Source organism: Carettochelys insculpta, chromosome 5 (genome assembly GCF_033958435.1).
Source record: "Carettochelys insculpta isolate YL-2023 chromosome 5, ASM3395843v1, whole genome shotgun sequence".
NCBI lineage: Eukaryota > Metazoa > Chordata > Testudines > Carettochelyidae > Carettochelys > Carettochelys insculpta.
In genome coordinates this window covers 7559906-7583019 of record NC_134141.1, presented here as the reverse complement: position 1 = coordinate 7583019, position 23114 = coordinate 7559906, and the positions used below count along the sequence as shown (strand labels likewise).

At 44.9% G+C, this 23114-nt stretch overlaps 1 long non-coding RNA gene across 1 annotated transcript in view; it reads left to right on the top strand.

Moving 5' to 3' along the window:
- Window positions 1-3: 3 nt before the first annotated feature.
- Window positions 4-23114, top strand: part of LOC142013350 (uncharacterized) — a 102657-nt gene continuing 79546 nt past the window's right edge. The window contains exons 1-2 of the long non-coding RNA XR_012645614.1: window positions 4-215; window positions 1991-2129. This is a non-coding gene — a long non-coding RNA (uncharacterized LOC142013350). The remainder of the gene's footprint in view (window positions 216-1990; window positions 2130-23114) is intronic.

Here is a 23114-nt window from a genome sequence, read left to right as displayed (position 1 = left end):
GTGTTTGCACAGCTGCCCCTCCCCCGCGCCCCGGGGCAGTCGTGCCCGTCCCACGGAATGTCCTGCCCCACCGCCCCCTTCACAAAACCCTGAGCCGGCCCCCTGTGCCCCCTGCTAGCTACGTATCAGAGGGGCAGCCACGTTCGTCTGCGTCTCTAAAACCGACAAGAAGTCCTGGGGCACCTTATAGACTCATCTTATGCTCCTAAATATCTGTGAGTCAAAGCTAAACTGCTGAGGCGTCCTTCCTATTTTCCAGCTCTTCTGCATGATGAGGCCTAGCAACATTGATTTTTATATGAAAGCTGAGATTTTTGGGTAGGTCACTTCAGTTGAGGGGAGACCTAGGAAAAATGAGCCAGTCCACAGGGTGGTTTTTGTTAAGAAGACTGGAACTGGAAGAGGCCTTGAGTGGTCATCAAGTCCAGTCCCCTGTCTTCAGGCAAGAGTTGCCACTATGCATGACAAAGATGTATAGGCCTGGATCTCCAATGATTGTGGTATCCTCCGCCCTGTTCACTTCAGCTAGCGTACATGTCTTCTCTGGTCCACAATGTATTTCTTGAGGCAACAGGTACTATACGTAAGCTTAGAAGCATGAGACTTTTATTGATAAATATCAATGTCACTGTAGGGACGCAAACCTCTGGGCGATAAAAGTAGTTCCATTGATAATCAAAGTTTACACATAAACAAAGAAAGTAAGATGTTGTTTAAGAACTGAAGTTTGCTTTGAGGATATTTATGTTATATATTTTGACCTGGGTTTCTGACAACTTGTATTAGTTATAAAGCTGTACGTGTTTAAGGCTCAGCCTCCACTTCATTAAATAATTGTCCTCACCTTCCCTTCTCTGATCCACTCAGCCCATAATTTCCCACACCAGTGAAAATTTAGATACAAATTTAAAAAGTGCTTAAAACAAGCACTGTCCATCAACATTTTATTAAAAAAATATGTTCTGACAAGCTTACGAAATGAGTGCTATCCCAATCTAGTCTCTCCTTTGTGTCTGAGAGAAAATGTGACTGAGCAATCTCTTCTTTTAAACTTAGGGTTATGCCTGGTCTTCTTTTGGAAATAATAATGGGCAGCTTTGTCCGTGGAAAAATGGGATGATTTTAAATTATTCTCAAACCAGATTTTGATTAAACAACGAAGTCAACTAAAACAGCTCCTGTTTGTCATTTGCTGATTTTAGGGGGTGGGAGGAGAAGGAGGAGGGTTTCCCAAAAAGATCTCCTTGTGCGATTTTCTCCATATCACCCCTTAAAGGTACCTACTCTAAGCCATATTTTCATCAGAACAAAACTGCATTTTGTGTGTGCTTTGAAAGCTATATACATACTATATATACACGCACGCACGCACACACACCCTGGCTCCTGGAAGCTCATCCACATGAAGCAATCCCTGTAGCTGCAGAACCCCCGTAAAGTCATTCAAGGAGGTTCTAAATGAATGTACCACCAACTGTTCTCTATTCTCCTAGCCTCTGCCACTGGTACGATCTGCGGTAGCTGGCTGTGCTGAAGTGGCTTTTCTAATGACAGTTACTCGAGGGGCACCGTTTAAGCTGCAGTGCCAGTTCAGGCTAGCTACAGAACAGGCAGACCAGCTTCAATTTGTTAGTGGGACGAGGTCAGAGCAGACAGCACAGTACACTATGGATTTAAAACTTAAAAAATAGGTTGGCTGCAGGGAAAAATATGGATTTCTAGTAATTGTCTAATGTTGTCAATGAAAGTAATTGAGTCATAATATAACTTCTGTGTTGATAGTTTTTACATGTAAAGATCCCCCATCCACTGTCGTACATATAACCGAAAGTCCATGGGTATGGGGGCGCAGTTAAGAGAATACTATCCTTCCACCTAGAACATCGTTAAGGACATTGATGGTCCTTTGGCAAATAGCCCTGCCTCCACAAGCTGTGTAGACCAGGGATAGCATCACACCCCTTTGTTTCTTTTTGTTTCTTTAATACAGGGCAAAAAAGATTTTGGTCATCACCCTGGGATCTTTTCCAGATTTTCTGCATCTGGGCCAGGAAGCCATGTGGGGTCTGAGAGAAGTCTACACTTGAGGTCTGAGCCACACATAGCTGAACCATTGGGATTGCACCAAGGTAAGTTTCAGCATAAAGGCACCATTGACACCCCCTCCTCCTCCATTGTTATCTCAAGTTGAATCGTAACAGAGAGAAAGCCTGTGTCTGACGAAGTGGGTCTTTGCCCACAAAAGCTTATGCTCATACATTTCTGTTAGTCTATAAGGTGCCACAGGACCCCTCGTTGCTTTTAGAGAGAAAGCCGTGCTAGTCTATATACTATCAAAACAAAAAAGCAGTCCAGTAGCACTTTAAAGACTAAGATAATAATTTATTAGGTGATGAGCTTTCATGGGACAGACCCACTTCTTCAGGTCATAGCCATATCAGAACAGACTCAATATTTAAGGCACTGAGAACCAAAAATAGTAATCAAGGTTGACGAATCAGAAAAATATTATCAAGGTGAGCAAATCAGAGTAGAGTGGGTGGGGTGGGAGTCAAGAATTAAATTAAGCCAAGTATGCAAAAGAGGCCCTATAATGACTTAAAAAATTTCCATCCCGGTTTAAACCACATGTTAATGTGTCGAATTTGAATATAAAAGAGAGTTCTGCAGCCTCTCTTTCCAAAGTAATGTGAAAATTCCTCTTCAGTAAGACTCAGATCTTCAGGTCATTAACAGAATGGCCCACTCCATTAAAATACTGGCTGACCAGTTTGTGGATCAGGAGTGTTTTTATCGCTGTTTTGTGCCCATTAATTAATTAAAAAAATAATAATATTTTAAATATACCAGGGCACAATTAATTAACACAAACCGGTCAGCCAGCATTTTAATGGAGTGGGCCATTCTGTTAATGACCTGAAGGTTTGCATCTTACTGAAGAGGAATTTTCACACTACTTTGAAAAGAGAGGCTGCTGAACTCTCTTTTATATTCAAATTCGACACATTAACACGTGGTTTGAACCGGGATGGGAATTTTTTAGGTCATTATAGGGCCTCTTTTGCATACTTGGCTTAATCTAGTTCTTGACTCCCACCTCACCCCCGCCCCCTACTCTCTGATTTGCTCACCTTGATAATATTTTTCTGATTTGTCAACCTTGATTACTATTTTTGGTTCTCTATGCCTTAGATATTGAGTCTGCTCTGGTATGGCTATGGTCTGAAGAAGTGGGTCTGTCCCACGAAAGCTCATCACCTAATAAATTATTCTCTTAGTCTTTAAAGTGCTACTGGACTGCTTTTTTGTTTTGATGTTATCTCAAGGAATGTTCTGTCTGGGTCCCATGCTCTAGCCATCACCTCTCTGAACAGGAATCTGCATTCCCCTTGGTCCTGATCAGAGATTTAGATGACAGCTCTGCTGCATCCCCTTGTGATTACCCAGTGCAGATTTGAATTGTGTTCCGCACTGTCAGTTCACTCTTTCTCCAGGGACACTGACAGCAGTTGACCAGTGATTCACAGCTCTTCCAAAGTAGGGCACATTTATTTAAGGAACAAAAGCACCCAGAGGCAAATATGTATTACACCACAGTGGTCTAACACCCCGCCGTGGTAGATGTAGTAGAAGTCACCCATCAACCCCATGGGGACACTGGTAGTTTCTAGTCTTTCCAATTCAGCACAGAGGTGAAGTCTTCCCTTTGACAAGATGTTGTACCCATTTGTTGAATCAAAGAGGCAACCTCTTTATCTCATGTTTGTTCTTGGTCTCCTGCATCCCTTGAAAAACTGGCTTGAACTATATGCAAACTGTACAGGGGAAGATACTTCTCAGTAGCAGTTCACACTCCCAAGGACTGCAGTAGTTACGCACTTAGTTTTGGTTTCCCAAGGAGATTCGATAACTAGTCGCCCATGGAGTAGAATGCAGTCTCTATCCTACACTGATTCATTCACATTCATAAAATTAAATACAAGCACATCTTGACTACAGTATTTGTCACATCTGTCATGGTAGTTAACAACAATATAGCGAATCCTCTTGTGATGGGATGATGTACTGGGGTACCACTGAGCTCACCTGTTCCACCAGCTGGGCTCCTATACACTGACCTTCTGAGCAAGGCCTTCCAACCTCCTCCTGTACCGATACACGGGTGAAGACAGACACAAGACACTGAAATCATCACGGCATGGGAAGGCTTAAGTGGACAAATTGCCTAGCGCTCACATGCAGAAAATTTTGAGGAGTAAAGGCACTTTGAAGTAGCGTGGGCAATTTGAAGTGCCCATGGCTACACGCATGCCAGCACTTCGAAGTTTGACACTTCAAAGTTGCCGCAGGGGAGAATTTGCTTAATGAAGTGCTGCATATGCATCACAGCACTTCATTAGTAATCTCCCATCACCCTCATTACCAAGTGTAGACATAGCCTAAATATTATTTTAAGCAGATTGTAGTGTTTTTTGGAGGCAAGCTGCTCTTGCTCACAGCTTAAAAGTTTCAGTGTAGGAGGTCCTCGTTATGAGTCACTTCGCTATAAGTCGTTTTGCACATACGTTGTCAAGTAATTCAGGAAAGCAGATTCATTGTAAGTCGCACTGATCCTTATTTACATCGTTTAGGGTCTGAGGGACCAAAAGCCAGGAATATAGTGGAGCTTTGTGGTGGCCAGGTGGCAGGCACTGTAGTGTAGCGGCCCTCGAAGTGAGTCCTGAGGTCATGGGGGAACGGTGGGGAGCTGCGGGAAGCTGGTAGGTAGCCAGGGGAGCAATGGGGAGCCAGCAGGGAGCTGGCTTATCTTTTTCTGTTAATCTTTCTATCTTATTTATTTATTTATTTCTATTCTATTTCTATTTATTGTTTTTTGTGGGTTATAGGTACATTGTATGTACATTGTATGTACCACACGTGTGAACTGTATGTGTTGGGAACGTATCTCAAGGTAATTACATTATACCGTATCAATTCCCCTTTACAGGTCATTTCACTATAAATTGTGTTATTTAGGAATGTAACCTGGAATTATAACAAGGACCCCCTGTATTTCTTTTTCTCTCTCCCCTCACAGTCTTTGTTTCTTAGATGTTCAGTCATCCTGGGCAGGGAGTCAGTGAAGAACAAATTCTAATTATAGCAGCAGAAATGTAGCACTTAGAATAAATTTTAATTTTGTCACTGCCGTGCCTTAAATGGGCTTAACATATAGCAGGATTTTTTTGTTTTTCAGCGTGGTTCCACCCCTCATCCCCCTTCAGTGGAAAAATATGGATATTCTGTCATGGAGTCCTGTACCAGGTGACATGATCACATGACTTTGTAGTGTCTAGGCAACCATGAGTTAAAGAACATTTGTAGCATCTTCGAAGACTTATTGTTCTCTCTAATGGTTGATGGACTTGTTCTGTGATAGCCAGATGGATTGATTTCATTATGTCTGATGGATATTCCCCCAGCTGCAAATACTTCCTTAGCGCAGATATAGTGTCACTATTCCTATATTTAGATACAAAAATTATACAGGCACACGAATAGGACAGTCATATTCAGTAAATCATAACCTTTCCAAACATACCTCACCTGACTTTTCTTGATCAAATGCTTTACGGATTATGATAATCACTTGGTAACATTCCTCTAAAAATGTGAAACAGTGTCACACCAGTTTTGCTCCATGTCCATCCTGACTCTGTTGTACACTGCTGTGGTTGCACTGTATGTTTAATATTAATTCAGCATAGCTCCTGAGACACTAGCTCCTGGGAGCCCAATGGGATAGTGGGAGAAAAGAAGTCAAACTATCCTAACTGCCTGTGCAGCAATGCCATTTAAAACACCTTCTCTATAAAGAGAGGCCAAGATGAACATTTAGTGTGGGGGCCTTGCTCATCAAGGCAGATTTACAGAGCTTTGTTTACCGAGTTGCTTTTGGTCCAGTGGCTGGTGGAACCAAATTGTTCTTGGGGCCTGGAGTGAGTAGCAGATACCACACAATTAAAGAAAGTGGAAGGAAACTTTGTGCTTCCAGGGGAAGATGGCTCTGACCTTGCAGTATCAGACTACAAGGACGAGAGCCCTCGTCTGCATGGAGGCAAGTGCTCTGTGGAAACCAGCTGTGTCAGAAGGGGTGATCTACTCTTGACTGTTAGTTGCATTTTAAGTACATTTTAAGTGAACTTGAGAGTTGCCTAAACACAGACTTTTGCTGCTAGTCATGTTTGCCCTTGACTCCACAGCAGCTTGAATTCAATCCATGCAATAAGAACACACTTGTTCAGAAAACACTACAGTGACTTTTGGGTTAAAGTAACCATTCTGCAGGTGAGCAACTTGAGGGAAAGAGGCTGGATGACTAGACCAAAGTACACATTTTTACAACCATCTTAAACAGAACAAAATTTGACGTGTGGGAAATGAATCATGAGCTATAAATCTTAGTGATTCTTAATTTAGTAGTAAGTATATCACTTCTCCCTAGTTATCAAGGCTGCCCCCGTGAAAGGAGGAGTGCTTATTTTCTATCTGATGCTTACACATATATCTTCACAATTTATATGCATCTTCATTATTTTATCATCTCATTTCAAAGGATTTATCATGGACAACAGTCATGAATTTACAATCATGATTGAATTATTACAGGAAATCTCTACAGGAATAATAGTTTGTGCTTGACCCTAGAGTGCACAGCAGGAAGCTTAGAATCAATTCTTGTGCAAATTTGGGCAAGGCACCTATCCTCTCTTTGCTTTGATTCCCCCATCTGAGCAATAGGAATAATGTTTTATTTCTCCCATCCTTTGGGACTCTTGCCCATTTGGAGAGTAAGGTATTATGTTCATAGTATACACGAATGCTCATTAACTAATAAATTTGTTAGTATGTAAGATGTTACAGGACTGCTTGTTATTTGTGAGTATACACACAGGTTAGATTTGTTTGTATTTTTAATCTTTCTAGAAGGTTGAATGATAGAATTCAGCACTTGAAGACTCCAGAAAGAGACAAAGCAGGCTGCTCCCTAAGGAAGACAGGAGCTTTAAGCTGGCTCTTTGTAGACTCACTACACAAAATTCAGATTGCGTACTTCCATCAAGTAGGACAAGGAAACCCCTTATGGCTTGCCATTTGATCACAATTTTCAATACATCTAAGGTACGGATGACAACACTGGGTCCAACCAATGGTCCATTTAACTCATTCCCATCTTTCAACAGTGGCCACTTCAAGTATTTTAGAAGAAACGAACAGAACGGGTGACTCATCAAGTATCCATCCCCTGTCATTCAATTCCAGCTTCTGGAAACAAGAGGTTAGAAACAGCTAGAGCACAGCTTATAGTCCTGCCATCTTGGCTAACAGCCATGGAAGGATCTACCTTCTGCTGAATTCTCTCTCATTCACTCTCTCCTTTTTTTTTTTTTTATTAAAAGAAGCACAGTTATCGTTTTGGACTTCATAGCATCCCCTGGTTGACCATGTATTGTTTGAAGAAATACTTCCTTGTGTTTGATTTAAAACTGCACCTTATTAACTTCTTTGGGTGATCGCTGGTATTTGTAGGGTAATATGAAGGAGGGGTAAATAAGACTTCATTATTCATTTTCTCCACACCATTCACCATTCCCTAGACCTCTGTTATAGCCACCCACACCCCTTCGTCCTCTCTTTCCTATACTAAGAAAGTCACAGTCTTCATGAACCCTCCTGTAAAAGAAGGCACCACTTACCACTGGTTGATGCCTTCTCTGGGTGGCTATTAGCTGCTGAGCTGGATGGCCCCCTCCATAGTCTGCCATTAATCTGTCTCTCCTTCTGGTCTGCAGCTCTGCTCTTGCTCCAGAACCCTCAGCATGTCCTTTGTAATATAGCCTTCTGGCTGGGTGACTCAGCAGTCCCTCTTCCAGGTTACACTCCATCAGCCATCTTCCCATTTACTCTCTCAGTTCTATACCACACCCTTGGTGGCTGGCAGGGACACCCAGGTCCTAAGCTCAGCTTTTCTCTCCTCCTTTTTGGACTGCTTCCCCTGCTTGCAGGAAAGAACTACAGCCTATCTCCCTCTTCCTAGGGAGCGACCACTGCTTACCTTTCTGCTGCCTTTTCCAATAGACCTGTTAGTAGTTTGCTACCTGGCTTTATAGGCCCTGCTTTTTCCTGCACTGGTGAGCCTCTCTCCAATTAGCTGCCCCCAGACTAAAGCTCGCCTGTTTGCAGCCGAATTAGCTGATTGGGCTCACTTAGCCTAACTCTGCTCTAGCAGAGCTAGTGTGGGGAGCTCACCCCATCACAGCTCCACAGATGGAAGCTGTTCCAAACCTGTAATTGTTCAACACGTGTGAGACGTAAAGGCCGTGTCTACACTGATACAAATCTTGGAAATAGCCATGCTAATGGCCATTTCAAAGATTACGAATCAGGTGCTGAATTGAATATTCAGCACCTCATTAGCATTAGCACACTTCTAGCTGTGGTGCTTTGAAAGTGCCACTTTTGAATGCCTGCGGCTCAGCACACCTACACGGGGGTCCTTTTTGAAAGGACCCCACACATTTCCAAATTGTCTTATTCTTCTCAGCTGAAGGGAGGCTGTTTCGAAGATTTGTACTAGTGTAAACACAGCCCAAGAGTCACAGTGGTGTTGTAGCTAACCAAACACAGACCTATTACATGGATTAAATTCAGTTAGAGATAGTGTCAAACATGACTAGTAGCAAATAGTAACAGAGGGGTCGCCATGTTAGTCTGTACTCCAACAAAACAAAGCAGCAGAAATGTAGCACTTTAAAAACTAACAAAATGATTTATTCGGTGATAAACTTTCATGGGACAGACCCACTTCTTCAGCTCAATTTTATTTCCAATACAGACTGACATTTATAGGTACAGAGGACCAAAAAGAAAAAAAAATTGCAATAAAGACTGACAAATCAAATAGGATTGAAGGAAGGCAAATAGGATTAAAGGAAGAGTGTGAGACGGGGGGCGGGGGGAGGGGGGATGTTAATTGTCCTGTCTGAGATAATTGCAAGTATCAAAGGAGGGGAAGCAGTCCCTGTAATGCCTGAGATAGTTGATGTCTCTGTTCATCCACGTGTTAATGTGTCGAATTTGAATATGAACTCTAATTCAGAAATTTCTCACTCTAATCTGTTGTTAGTAGCAAATGTTTGTGTTCTGGTTACTCTCAGTATGCCACGTGGCATCATCTTATGTTGTCTAAGTCCATGCCTGCAAAAAAGTTGCAGTGTTTGTGACATTATCTGGGGTACAATTAGGTGGACTGATGGACAGCTGTGTCTCCTCAGTTCTCCAGACTGGGACATCTTTTGCTCTGCTTTGCTGAGAGAACTGGTGCTTCTGATCTGTTTACACACAGCTCCAAAATCACTCCCAGATGAATCCTGTGTGCCTCAAGCCAGCCATTCCCAAATTATATTTCAGAGTGGCACCAGCAAACTCCCAGTCCCAGACATGTGCACCCTATTAATCAATACAAGTTCTCAGAAATTCCACCTTTCCAGTAATTAACATACATGAACCCTGTTTTGAAAACTCTCGCTTAGATAAACAATAAAACAACATTATTAACTTCAGAAAAAAACATGTTAAGTGATTACAGGTAATTGAGGCATAAAAGTCAGAATTGGTTACAAAGAAATAACAAATACCTAACTTAACAAGCTAACTGAAATCAAAGCAAAGGTTTTCTCATGGTACACTTTTACTGGCTGGATCTCTCCCTTCAGGTGCCATTGATGCTGTAAGCAAGGAGGAAGATTGGTGGGAGGGAAGAAGTTTCTCCTCTTCTTTATAACAGTTCTATTTTCTCTTGAAAGGAGGCAGAAGTCTGGGGAACAGGACATCTGAAGAAGTGGGTCTTTGCCCATGAAAGCTAATGCTCCAAAATATCTGTTAGTCTATAAGGCGCCACAAGACTTCTTGTTTTTGAGGAACTCCCAGGTGTTCCTTTGCCACTATGTAAATTTCTCACTCACACCTTCTTTCCTACCAAAGAATTGCCACTTAACAAAGTGATAAATAGTCAATTTGATTTTGTTGACACCTGGATGAGGTGTTTGCTAGCCCTCTGTCTCTGGGGTGCTGGTCTGAAGCTGTTTTCCCAGACTTGGAATGTGCCTTATTCAGCAGACTTTTATAACTTCACATGCGATGTTGCCACACATATTTAACCAGGACAATAATTTTCAGCAGATTATAACTTTTCAAATGATACCCTACAAGGCATACTTTGCATAGATGTGGCTTCTCTATTTTGGGGGCAGCTTCAGTCAGGCCACCAGGACGTTGCGTGAGTGTGGTGGTGTGTGGGGCGGGGAACAAATTCCACACCTACCCCAGGCGTGCAGCTTTAGTGGATAATGCCCCCCATCACTCCCAAATAACACCCTTGGTATATGATATATAAAGTATCAGTGAAGGGTTAAAAGGATGAACATAAGATTACAGACTATCACAGTGTTTGCACAGTGCCTTTCAACACAGGGCCCTGATCATAGTTGGGGCACCAGACACTGTCATAATACAAAGAATGAAATACCACCACCATCTCCTTCCTACTACATGTTTATTTGTTGTAGAAGTGTAGTTCACTTGATAGTGTATACTGTATAACATTAAATAGTAACAGAGAGGTAGCCGTGTTAGTCTGTATTCTAACAAAACAGCAGTCATGTACCACTTTAAAGACTAACAGAATGATTTATTAGGTGATGAGCTTTCGTGGGACAGATCCACTAATTCAGATTGAGCAAGGTCTGGGAATAATTAGTTCCCTGGGAATAATCTCAGAAAACCAACCTGGACGATGATTAATGTACCAAAAAAGTGGTAGGCAATGATGTAGCGGGAAACATACTGATTTATTAAGGAATCCTACCATTTCACTGCTGAGAGTAAGGAAGCCCATAAACTGTGTAGGCTGTGACATGGCAGTTGGGATTTACTGTAAGTGTGTAATGAGCAGAGGTCATATTTGAACAAATATGAACTTTAAAAATAATTACCCATCTAATGCCCTTACTGAGGTCTTATCCCTAGGAAATTGGTAGCCTCTTGACAGAGATAAAGGCGTAGTGGCAGCAAAAGGCTCCTGGATTTTTTTAGAATGATGGTAGGATTTGTTTGGCTATCCACAAAAGCAAGAGAAGTAGCGTCTAAAGGTTCTTCTTTGTGTCTGCTTTTTTAAAATGTCTGTCATTCAAATTAGCACTGCCAGAGGAGAATGGAGGTGGGGGCGAAAGTGGGAAATACCCTAAGTCAGCAAAGCACAAGCTGTCATGTAATTGTGTGCTGAAGGGCATATGCCTTTGCCTGCCCCACTGACTCATAGCAACCATTTTTCATAGGTTGTCTGGAACATTCTCAGGAAGGCTCACGAAGTGGGTGATAAGCTTCTCCTGAGGGCTGTTGTTTCCCGTTAACCCATTACCTTCAATGGGCTCTTCACAACCATCTATCTAGACTGGAAGCATCTTGCCTAGTGGGTGTCACTGCTGTATAACTATATATGAAATTCAGACACAATCAATATTCATAAATTCAGATCCCAAAAGGATCTGCATACAAACAGTATAACTGTATTCAGTAAATTGTAAGTTTTTTCAGTGACACCTTATTTGACACACCTAGTCCACCATGCATCATAATTATGTCACCATCATATGATAATAAAGAATATGAGGTGCAGTGTGCCAAGTATCTAACTTCTGGACCACAGAAACTTTTCCCAACTAAAGCATGGTCAAATGCGCCATAGAGCTTCACTTTTGATGACTTATCATTTTGGGATGGAAATAAAACCTGATCATCTGTACTCCCTAGTGCTGCCGTTGTGCTGTCTCCTCCTATATTTGTCAGGACAGGACCACTTCTGTACTTGGATTGGAGGCCACCAAAGATGCAGGATGTTGCAAGAAGTGGCATGAGGGTTCAGGAGGAACTCACCTTTCATCCCTTCTGAACAAAGTCCTTGGTGCTCTGTGCTGGGGGAGGTGCTTTCTTTTGACCCAGATGTTTGCTGCTGGTCCTACTCACTTGTGACCATGAAGGTACGTGGCAGGATCTGTATGACTCCTGGCTCCAGACCTCTGTTCAGCCCACAGTCCCACAGTACGGGCCCACTTTCCCTTGCCCGGCTTCAGGCTTCAGGGTCTTGACCCAAACGGCAATTGGTTAGGAGCCCCCTTGTCTGACCAGGCTGAGCAACCAGCCACTGGCTGAGCCCTGAGGTAAACAAGGTGCTCAAACACTCCCTGTGGGATCTGCTCACCAACCCTGTGTCTGTAGTACTGTTAACGTTCTCTGTAGTACTGTTAATGTTCTCCTTTGTTACTTTCTCCTTGTCTACACTAACCTCCTTTTGTCTCTCCAACCAACTCTTCCACCCTCTCCCCACTCCCTGCTGGGAGACGGCTTATAAAAGGCCCAGGAAGCCACAAGTAGGATCAGCTGGCCCTTAATTGATTTATGGCAGCCTCTTCCCTGCTGCTCCCATTCTGCCTGTGATGATATGTGATTAGCCAGGGCTATTTCTGCTTTTCAGAGCTGCCTCTGGCCTGACCCTGTCACAGACTTTTTAAAAAGAGTAGGTGGATGTCCTGGGTCATTTCCCATTTTATGTCATGCTGTTGTCATTTTGCTGCCTTACCCTGACTCTGCTCCCTGGCAGTTGTAGCAAAGCTCTGTGATCTTCCCTACCCATATTGAGGTATTGTGTAGTGTTGCTTTGTATTGTTAAAAAGTTGGTGGGTTTCACCACCATGGTTTCATGCCCAGCTCCTGTGCATGAAGAAATTTCCTGAGATGAATAGCTCCTTCCATGCCAGCCAAAATGCCTCTCGGGTGCTTAAATCATGAACAACCTTAGCCAGACTCAACCATGCAGTGTAGAGCTGGAAGTCTCCATTATCAGTATGCTGAGAAATTGAGTCCCCCAAAATCACTCCTCAGAATGAGCTGGCCGCTGCTGATTAAGTTTCTTTCACTTGATCATACAGTCGATACCAAGATGGCATCATTTATTTCAGCTTGGCGGGAGAGTTTCCTGTTGTCCAAATGGGATGCTGAAAGACAAGAACAATGTTTCCTGTGGAGACAGTATCATCATAACACATTAGTAGCCATTGTGATCTTCTATCATTTCGCTCCGGGAGAATTATGGCCGTGGCATTGGAGATGTAAGACTACAGGCGGAACACTACTCGTTACAAATCTCTGGCAAAGCTGCTACAATAAATCTCTTGGAGAAAAATCATTGTATTAAAAACTGCACTGAAGGGACCTGCTATTTGTTTTCTTAGGGAAGAAGGACTGTGAAGGGACACGCTGTTACATGGGAAGAAGCATCTGTGCTAGGAAACTCAGCTTATTCTCAGTGCAAGAGAGAAAAAAAAAAGGCGATATGGCATTGACAGAATTTAACTCATCACTGTGGCGCTTCCTGCTGGCTGTCCTGAAAATTAGCTTGGCATGCCAATGCGCCCTCATCTGGTAATGTCTCGCCACCATCACTTCTGCTCCAGGGACCCAGGTCATTCCCAGGACCGTGGCATTCTCTTCATGACTCAGCCCTCTGGCTGTGCCAAACTCACTGTCCCCTGCCCTTCTAGGGGATTGTATAACAGTCCTTCAGTTCAGCCCCTTGCTCAGGAGCTAGGTATGGGAGAGACCTAGGCCAGCCCATTTTTCCGGGTTCTGGCAAGTGACCTTTTAGATGACCACCTCTTGCGTCATCCCCTCCAACTTCTCTGTAGATCCCCCTGGGCTGCTTTCCCACAGGGCCAGCACCCTCTCCTCTCTCCTCAAGCTCAAGGGAGTGACTCAACATGCTGGGCTCTGCAGCGCATCTTATATGAAGTTGTCTGGCCCTGACTGGCTACCCCATAAGCCCTTCTAGGATTGGCTGCTTTCTGAACAGCCTCCCTATGGTTTTATTAACCCCTGTGAGCCTAGTGGAAGCAGGTGCCCCATCACAGACAACCCCCAGTCTTTTGTCAATCGTAGGTTTCTTTATAGTCTTCTGGATGGCATGTTTCCTCTGAGTGAGCCTCCAATCTCAGGAGATATTCCAAAGACCATGTCTGATTTGGAGTGTTTCATTTATTAGAAATACATGACCACACCAGATTCTTCCCTGGGATTTGAACAGCAGTGCTGTAGCAGTAATCTGAAGATAATGTAGCTCAGTGATCAATGCCAAGTACTGTGTGGCATGGGAGTGCACAACTCAGCATAAAAGTAACTCCCACTGGTTTCAGTGGGAGGTTTTTATGCTGTAGCAGGTTTTGAAACCCAGGGCTTCATTCTCAACCACACCACTGACTCACTGTCTGAAGATACTCACTCACAATTATTCTGCACATGAGAGTCTCTCTGTGCTTCAGTTCACCCATCTGCAAAACGCATGTCAAAGGGGCCTGAAGCTTAACTAATTTAAGTTTGTAAACAGACAGAGCCTGTCAGCCAAGAGCTCGGAATAAATGTGAAGTATTATTATACGAATAAAGGCCAAGATTTATTTATTTTTTAAATCCACAGTTGAAGGCGAGTAACCCCACTCCTTATGTAGCCCCAGCCATAAAGAGCCTGGCTTTCAAAGATCCCATTGACTGTAGTGTCGCTTTGGAAAAATCAGGTTGTTCATTTAAAAAAAAAAAAAAGCCCTAATCTTGGCATGAGCGGACATTTCATAAATGCTAATCTTCACTGTGGCCACAAAACAGTAGCTTCTCTGTTTACAGCTGTTGCTGTCACCAGAAACACCACTGTATTCACACCCTACACTCCATTGTAATACTCTTTGTATACAATATGCCTTCTGAGGTATCATCTGAAAACTAATAATTTGCTGGTCGATAATATTATGGTGAAATGTGTGTAGCAATATCATAGATCAAAATATGAGCTCCCCCACGAGATGGTGTGAGTACAAGTACGTATACATCAGCGCCTCCCAAAACAGATTCTCTTTTCCAAGTTGGAGGAGGGCCAGAGGAAGCCATATAAGGACATGCTGAAGGCACACATGAAAAAGTGCAGCATTGGTATTAACACTTGGGAGAACCTTGCCCAAGACCGACCCCAGGGGAGAGCAACCCCAGGGAATCCGTGAGGGGGTGGCACAGTTTGAGAGGTCTCGCCGCAGTGCAAACGATGAGAAGCGGAGAAGGAGAAAAGAGCTGCAAAAACTGCCCCATTGCCCCTTCAACAGCTAATGGCACCTGCCCCTTCTGTGATATGATCTGTGGCTCCAGAATCGGCCTGGTCAACCATCAATGAACTCACAATAGGCGTGTGACATGTAGATGTCCTGTGTGTTATTGAGTGACCACCAAGAAGACATGTTCAAGCCCATACAGTCTTGTCTAGGAAAAAGTTGCTAAGCAGGTCTGTCCTAAACAAAGGAATGCGTGTTTACCTCAGTTTACATAGGTGTAGTAAGTAGGGTCCTTGAGACAGCAAGGCAGGTGAATGGCAGCTAGGCAAATCTGCATTTGAGCAAACTTTGAGGAGAAGAGAGCATGAAGACACTTTCACAACCAGATTCCATGTTTCCTTCTTTACTGTTTGACTAAGCTTTACCTGGAGGGGTAGCCCACAGAAAACTCCACTTCAAAGGGGGGCTGAACTACAAAAGTGAGGAGAAAACCACACCAAAGCATCTCTCTTTCACCCAAGACAGCAAAGGATCTGGGCCTTTGACAGTGAAGGAGACCCAGATCCTGAGATCAGCCCTTTTGGGGCTATCACAGAATCACAGGGCTGGAAGGGACCTCAGGGGGTCATCTAGTCCAGCCCCCTGCTTCAAGCAGGACCAACCCCGACTAAGTCATCCCAGCCAGGACCTTGTCCAGCCGGGACTTAAAAAGCTCTAGGGATGGAGAATCCACCACCTCTGTAGGCAACGCATTCCAATGCTTCACCACCCTCCTGGTGAAATAGTGTTTCCTAATATCTAACCTACACCTCTCCCTCTGTAACTTCAGACCATTGCTCCTTGTTCTGCCATCTGACACCACTGAGAACAGTTTCTCACCATCCTCTTCAGAACGCCCTTTCAGGAAGTTGAAGGGTGCTATTAAATCACCCCTCAGTCTTCTCGTCTGTAAACTAAACAAGCCCAAATCCCTCAGCCTCTCCTCATAGGTCAAGTGCTCCAGCCTCTTAATCACTGAACGTGCTCCAGCACATCCACGGAATATGTAGTAAAGATTTTCTCTTGACTCAAATCTAGCGTATTAAGCTTGAACAACGAGAAAGCATTTTTCTTATAACCATTTTGGACTTTAATCCTGTGTATGTGTGCTTGCTTAAAATGTCTGGATGGTGCAGAACACAGGTTTTGGTGACTGTTTGGGACTGGGAGTGTGCTGGGGAGCATGAACCACAGTGTGGCTGGCATGTTGCTGGGTCTATGCAGAGATACTCAGGGGGTGACCTGTAGGTTATCTGAGAGTGGCCCAGGCTGGGAGCTACAGCAGCAAAGCATTGTGAGGCACCCATGCGTGCAGGGTAAGGCATGAGACAACCCCTCAGGAATCTGGATTGCACCTCAGATACAACAATGGCTCTGAGCTTAGGTTATTCCAGGGGAAAAATGGACGTAACATGTTCTATCCAAGTGTGTAACAAGGCGACAGTGCACAGACCCTTTTCTGGAATTAGTGGAGGAGAAGCCTTAGTTCAAAAGTCTTTCCCCTGGTCCTGCAGTAACTCAGGCCCCAATTCAGCAACTCACATGCTCAGTTTTGACCCACTGAACAGTCCCAGTGAAATCAGTGAGGTGAGCTCGAAGCTGCACTTCAGCCCAGGGCTGGGTTGTGGCTAAAAGGAACAATGTCTGAAAATCTGGCCCATGATTTTTATCCCCTGCATTGCTGTCACTGACATGGCGACGTGGGATCTCAGGCCTTTCCCCCGCTTCCCCTTCATACCACACCCCGCTACTAGGGAGAGTGGACTATACAGAAGGTGGCTGGCCTCTGAGGCAGGGAGCTGGAGGTCGGGATTGCAGTTGGCCACAGTGGCAGCTCAGACCAAGGAAGAGAGCAACAGTGTCCTGAAGAGGACGATGTGGTCCTGGGAGTGATGTGGGGCGAGAGCTAGAGGGGAGTGGTGCCAGACAATGGAGCGGAGAGTGAGAATGCGCGAGACACTGGCCAGAAGTGAGCACCCTGCTGACGACTGAGCTAAGTCCCAGAGTGACCAGCAGGAGGTGCTGCAGCTGTGAGTCGCAAGCCGGTAACAGTGCCTATACATTTATATTCTATGTGCTGTCCAGGGTCAGGCCAGTGGGCTCCTTCAGGGTGGAAGAAAGGCAGCCCGAAGAGGCAGGGAAAGACCTACTAAATAGAAGCAGAAGGCAGCAGGGCAATGAGTAGCAGCTGGGAGGGAGCTGGCTCAGGCAAACTGGGGCCAGCTGCCTGCACTGCTGGCTTGAGGAAGTCTTTTAAAAACTTCCACAGTTGGAAGGTGTGGGGGGAAGAGCGGAGGAGGAAATTGGAGAGGTGCAGGAGAGACAGAGCAAGAGAAGAAAAGTTGAGAGCGATGTGTAACAACTGCAGGTCAGGTACAGCAAAGGAGGGGAGGAGCGGCTGGGCTCCCTGCCACAGGGACCTATTACAAGCCCCAGCCTCTGGGGGAAAGAGGCAAGGGATTGAATCAAGCCTGTGACCTGGGTAAGAGGGGCCCTTGCCACAGTGCATGTGTAACAGCTGGGTCCAAACCCTCAGCTGGCTGCCTTGCCAGTGGATCTGCTTCAATATCCTGTGGCTGAGGATCTGGCCACTACACTGATCCACTTAATAGCAAGAATTTCTTTTCTTTACTTTAGTATGTGTAATATTATTGCATGGTAGGTTCAAAAGAACACCACTGAATTATAGCTAAAAGGTTCTCTCAAGGAGAACAAGTCCTATTAATTTCTGGAACATTTCTGTTTGTCACACTTTATCAATCTTTGTTTACCTGGAGGCTACAGTAGACGTCTGAAATGCACAGAAATAAACGCTGCCTCTGTGACTCTGAGTTGTATATTCAGCCTCACAGTCGTTTCAGAGGGGCACGATCAGTCAATGGTTTTGTTCTGGCTCTGATTGTTGCCTTTGACAAACGATTGCACCAAGTGCCGGGATGGTGTCGACCAAATAAATTGCTTTACAATGTGCAACCAGTTGGAATTTGTCGCAGCTGGGAGTTTGTCTCTCACTCCCCTTTTGCAATCATGAATTTAACAGCGTTCTGCAGGTATCCTGGCTGCCTTTCTGGGCCTGTGATATTGTAATGCCAGGTTTCAGTGAGGCTTCACACTCAGCTACCACAGTTTTGACTTACAAACGCTTACTTGGGAGCTAGTTGGGAGGTTGAGGAGAGGGTAGTCTCCAAGAACAGGAAGCAGCAATTTGGCTGGAACTAACTGGCTTATAGTCCCACTTCTGCTAGCGTCACTTGACAGATTACTACAAGCCAGGCTGTAGGGAGGGCCTAGTGACAAGTTCCCCAGTGTATCTAACACCTTGCGTTGAAGCTTTGTCCTACTCATAGGAGCCAGTTCCAAACCTGCAGGTTCCTTGGACGTTGAAACTAGCCTGATTCTGATGCACTAGGTGTGTTTGTTGGAGGTGTGCGTGTATTTCTTGGGTGCATTCTTAAGTTCACATCCTGTATGGGAGGTGCCCAGCTCTGGGGTTTGGAAGGCCGGGGAGAGGGGCTAAGATGTAGGTGCTCCAGAGAAGGGATGGCCCAAATTTCTTGGTCCTCACTTAGAGGGGTCCTTTGGTCTTACTCCATGCTGTAGTGGAATATCTATGAATTAGCCTATCAGGCAGTTCTTTGAATGGGATGAGGAGGGGTCACTGCAGAACCCAGTGTGGGACTCATTTTTCCCCATGAGGAAACTTTACTCTAGTGGAAACAGGTTTGAGACTGCTGCTTGCCATGAAATTCAGCAGAGAGGGAACAAACATCTTATCTCTTGCACAGAGAGGGAGAACATGGTTGTTCTTACCAGGCCTGCTGATGTGGGAGGGGAAGAGGGACAACTACATAGGGGCCCAGTGTTTCTAAGGGTCCCGGAGCTCCCAGCCACTGCTCTGTAGCTGTAGCAGCTGACTGCCCTTTGCCCTGCCCTTTCAATCTGAGGCCCACCCCTTCCAGGGGGTGAAACACCTCCCACACACACACTTTGTCCCTGGGCCTGGGGTGGCTGAAAGCCCTGCTGGTTCCTCCCCTCGGTAAGGAGGGATGAAGAGGCAGCCTTGGCTCCTGTTCTCCACACAGCAGCTCTGACCGGCGAGTGAAGTCTGTCTTGTTTCGTTTGTTCCTCCCCACCCCCAAACAGATGTGGCATCCCAGAAGAGCTCTCTTATTGGTTGTCCCCATCCCATTCCCGACATGAGATATTGGGCTGATCAAACCCTTTCCCTTTTCTGCATTTCCTTTTAGCATGAATAAAAGCCTGAGCCTGGCTTTTCTGAAAGAGGGGCATGTCTTCGTGGAAAACTGTACCTACCTACCTACTTATTCCTTGTACTCTGAGTGGAGCATAGGTCCTTTCCTACAATACAAAAACCACACAGCAACCTTCCTCCCCATTTGGAATTCTCTGGTCAGGTCTTCTTCTCAGTTCCATGGTATTCAGGTCTGTTCCTAGCCCTAGTTCTGTCTAGCTTAGAAAACCTCAGCCTAGTTATGTGTTGGGGCTGAATGGGAAGTGGTTTTCCATCAGAAGAACTGGCAACCCTTTGACTTTCAGTCAGTGATGCTCAGGGATCTGTTATCAGGTGGTTGTCACACCAATATCCCCAAGTAAGTGTTTTAAAGAATGGCTTGAAGGCCTCATTTCCTATTCCACACATAAAACAGAGCAAGCTTGGTAACCAGACGGAGTTGGAAGATAAAATTCACGGCAGAACACGGAACTGGCATTTCTTTTTCACAGTGCTGCTCCCTGCTCTGTTGACTTGCTCAGATAGATGCTTTAATCACCAGCAATGCAGCATGTCTCTCTTGCATGACAATGTTTATTTCAGTGGGATAAACCCAAGACTGTTTGACTTTCTGGCCAATCTACATATATTTGCTTGTTAACCCCACATGCCGGCGGGGAGTCTAAATACAGTTGACAGGAACAAATGGTGCTTTCCAAGTATTGTCGGAATAATTGTACAGGACAGAAACCTCCCTCAGTGGTGAGGGTAAATGACCTTTGTCTCACTTCTTCGTTTAGCTCAGCTCGCTGTTGCAAATAGCTTTGAGCTTATGCTCTAAGGGCTCCAGCTCAGGAAAACACCAAGCTTAGCATGTGCTGAAGTACCATTGAAGTCAATGGGATTACCATGCCAGGGCTTCCGTAACCAGAGATGCTTTTACTCACGAGGCAATGTAGATTAAGACGTTAAGGCCTGATTCTCCTTGTGCCTTGATCTATTGCTGCTGTGTTCGATGGAATGAGTTCTCACTTACACCCGTATAAACAGGATCAAGAACAGGACCGTTGCCTCCAGTAAAGCTTAAGCCCTTCCGCTTTACTTGCGACTTCTACCGTGGCTTTACTAAAGATCTACATGTTATTTCAGGGAAAAGAGATTTTCTGGTAGTTAAGAGCAAGGAACTGGAGGAGGGGTTCAGCAGGCTTTGGTAGTATTTCCAGCTCTTCCATGTTTATCTATTAGTTAATGACAGATGTAATTAATTAGTCATTAAAATAGGCCTGTAAACCACTCAGATTCCTGCTCTTGTTCGTGAAGATTAGTTTTGCAGACAGCAGAGCACAGAGCAAGAAGCCAGCCTGTCTTCTCAGCTGTAAGCAGGGGATGTTTTACTTTACACTTGCAGAGCTTTGCTCATCTCCTTTGCAGAGGTGGGGGCGTTTACCTGCAGGGGCAGATGGGGAAGCACAGTGGGACGGGATGAGTTTGCACACAGTTGGGGGAGCTCTCTGCTTGGGCTGCTTTCAAAACCGGTTTCTCAAAGTTAGTTTTGTTTGCAGAGATGATTTGGTTGTGGGAACATCCCCAAATACCAGACTAGTCGCTCTTTTCCTTAATAGCAGCAAGAACAGCTGTGTCCTTTGCACCTTTTGCTGTTTGTACTCCCCATGGCATCCTTATCTACAAGCACCTGGCAACACAAATGCATGTGTGACATCCTGGCCAGTGTGGCCATGTACATTTTTACCAGATGCAGCTGATGTCCTTTTCATGCATCGCTCAGCTTGGATGACTCCCCTGGCCCTTTGATAAGTTGCATTGATTCACACAGGGGTTCACGAACTCTGGATTGCCAGCAATTTGTCTTAACAGGGATTCTTTGAAACTCCACTTTAAGCTTGAATATATATACATCAGCGTTTCTCAACCTTTTTTTTCATGAAGTACTCCCTTTTTAAAAAAAAGTTATAAGTACCCCCAAACTTCTCTCACATACCCCTTCACCAGTTATGAAATATGGTTCTAAGGTCATCTGAGGTCTTGAAAAAAGTGCCGTTCAGCTTTTCCAGACTACATACTCTTTGCAGGACTCAGATTTGTTTTTCATACCACTAAGTCACATTTCAGTTAAAAACTACTTACTTACAAAACATCACAGAAAACTACTACAGAAAACTTGCTGACTTTCTACCATCTCGTTATCAAATCAGTGAACTGGAATAGAAATATTGTACTTACATTTCAGTGGCTTTGTGTACACTAGCCAAAAACGTCGAAATGGCCATGCAAATGGCCATGTCGAAGTTTACTAATGAAGTGCTGAAATACATATTCAGTGCCTCATTAGCATGCGGGTGGCCACGGCACTTCGAAATTGACACGGCTCGCCGCTGCTTGGCTCATCCAGACGGGGCTCCTTTTCGAAAGGACCCCGGCTACTTCGAAGTCCCCTTATTCCTATCTGCTCATAGGAATAAGGCGACTTCGAAGTAGGCGGGGTCCTTTTGAGAAGGAGCCCCGTCTGGACGAGCCGCGCGGCGGCGAGCCGTGTCAATTTCGAAGTGCCGGGGCCACCTGCATGCTAATGAGGTGCTGAATATGTATTTCAGCGCTTCATTAGTAAAGTTCGAAATGGCCATTTGCATGGCCATTTCGAAGTTTTTGGCTAGTGTAGACACGGCCAGTGTAAGGCATGTGAAACAGTAGAAACAAGTCTCCTGAATGGATGAACTTTTAGATTGTACTGACTTTACTGGTATGTTTTAGGCCTGTTGTAAAATTACGCAAATATCTAGCTGAGTTGATATACCCCCAGAAAGACCTCAATGTACCCCAAGGGTATACCTACCCCAGTAGAGAAACACTGAGACATCCCCTGCACATGGGAGGAACCATTTTAGCAATCAGAGTATCATTGACTAGAGCCAGATTAAGGCTGTTCTTTCACGGATATGAAAGGGTAGGGAGCAGAGAAGGTAGTTATCCCCTGGCCTCCCCCATACACACTCCTTGTGCTCCTATGCAGGTGGCATTGGAATATTTACCCAGCACAAGATCTTGTGCAAACTGCAGTTCAAGCACAGCTAGGGGGTGCTGCTGGCTGCATTATGGACATAATCCCACAAGCAGCAGACTGGTGGGTAACGACATTGCCTCTTGTAATACCCAATGCCTCTGTCCTACACAGGCAGAAAGCTCTCAGGAACTGCCACTGGTGTGGTACCCCTTTTGCCCACCCCTACATAGGGAGGTTTTTAAAACCCAGGTTTAACCCTGAGCCAGTGGTCTCACCCCTTCCAGAAAGCGTGGGCTAACTTTCCTTGGTCAGTAGGTGGCAGAATTGGCGTTACTAAACCAGACAGGATTTCCTTACTGGTTACAGATGACTTCTCCACGTCTTCCCCAAGATTCATTGCTCAGTATTTGCTCAGAGTGCAGTGGAGGAAGAGGTGGGGTGGGGCAGAGTCAGTTCTGTTCCTTCCATGCCTCAAAGCAAACCTCCCAAGGAGGCAATTAACAGCTGGCTGTTGGCTGCCACTGCATTGAGCTCCACATGAAGAGAAATCCAGTGGCGTCTCTGTAATTCCACAGGCTTTTCTGGAGCGCATCCCTCTAACTTTGGCTTCTGAGCAGACTAAGAGGGATGTCTGTGCGTGT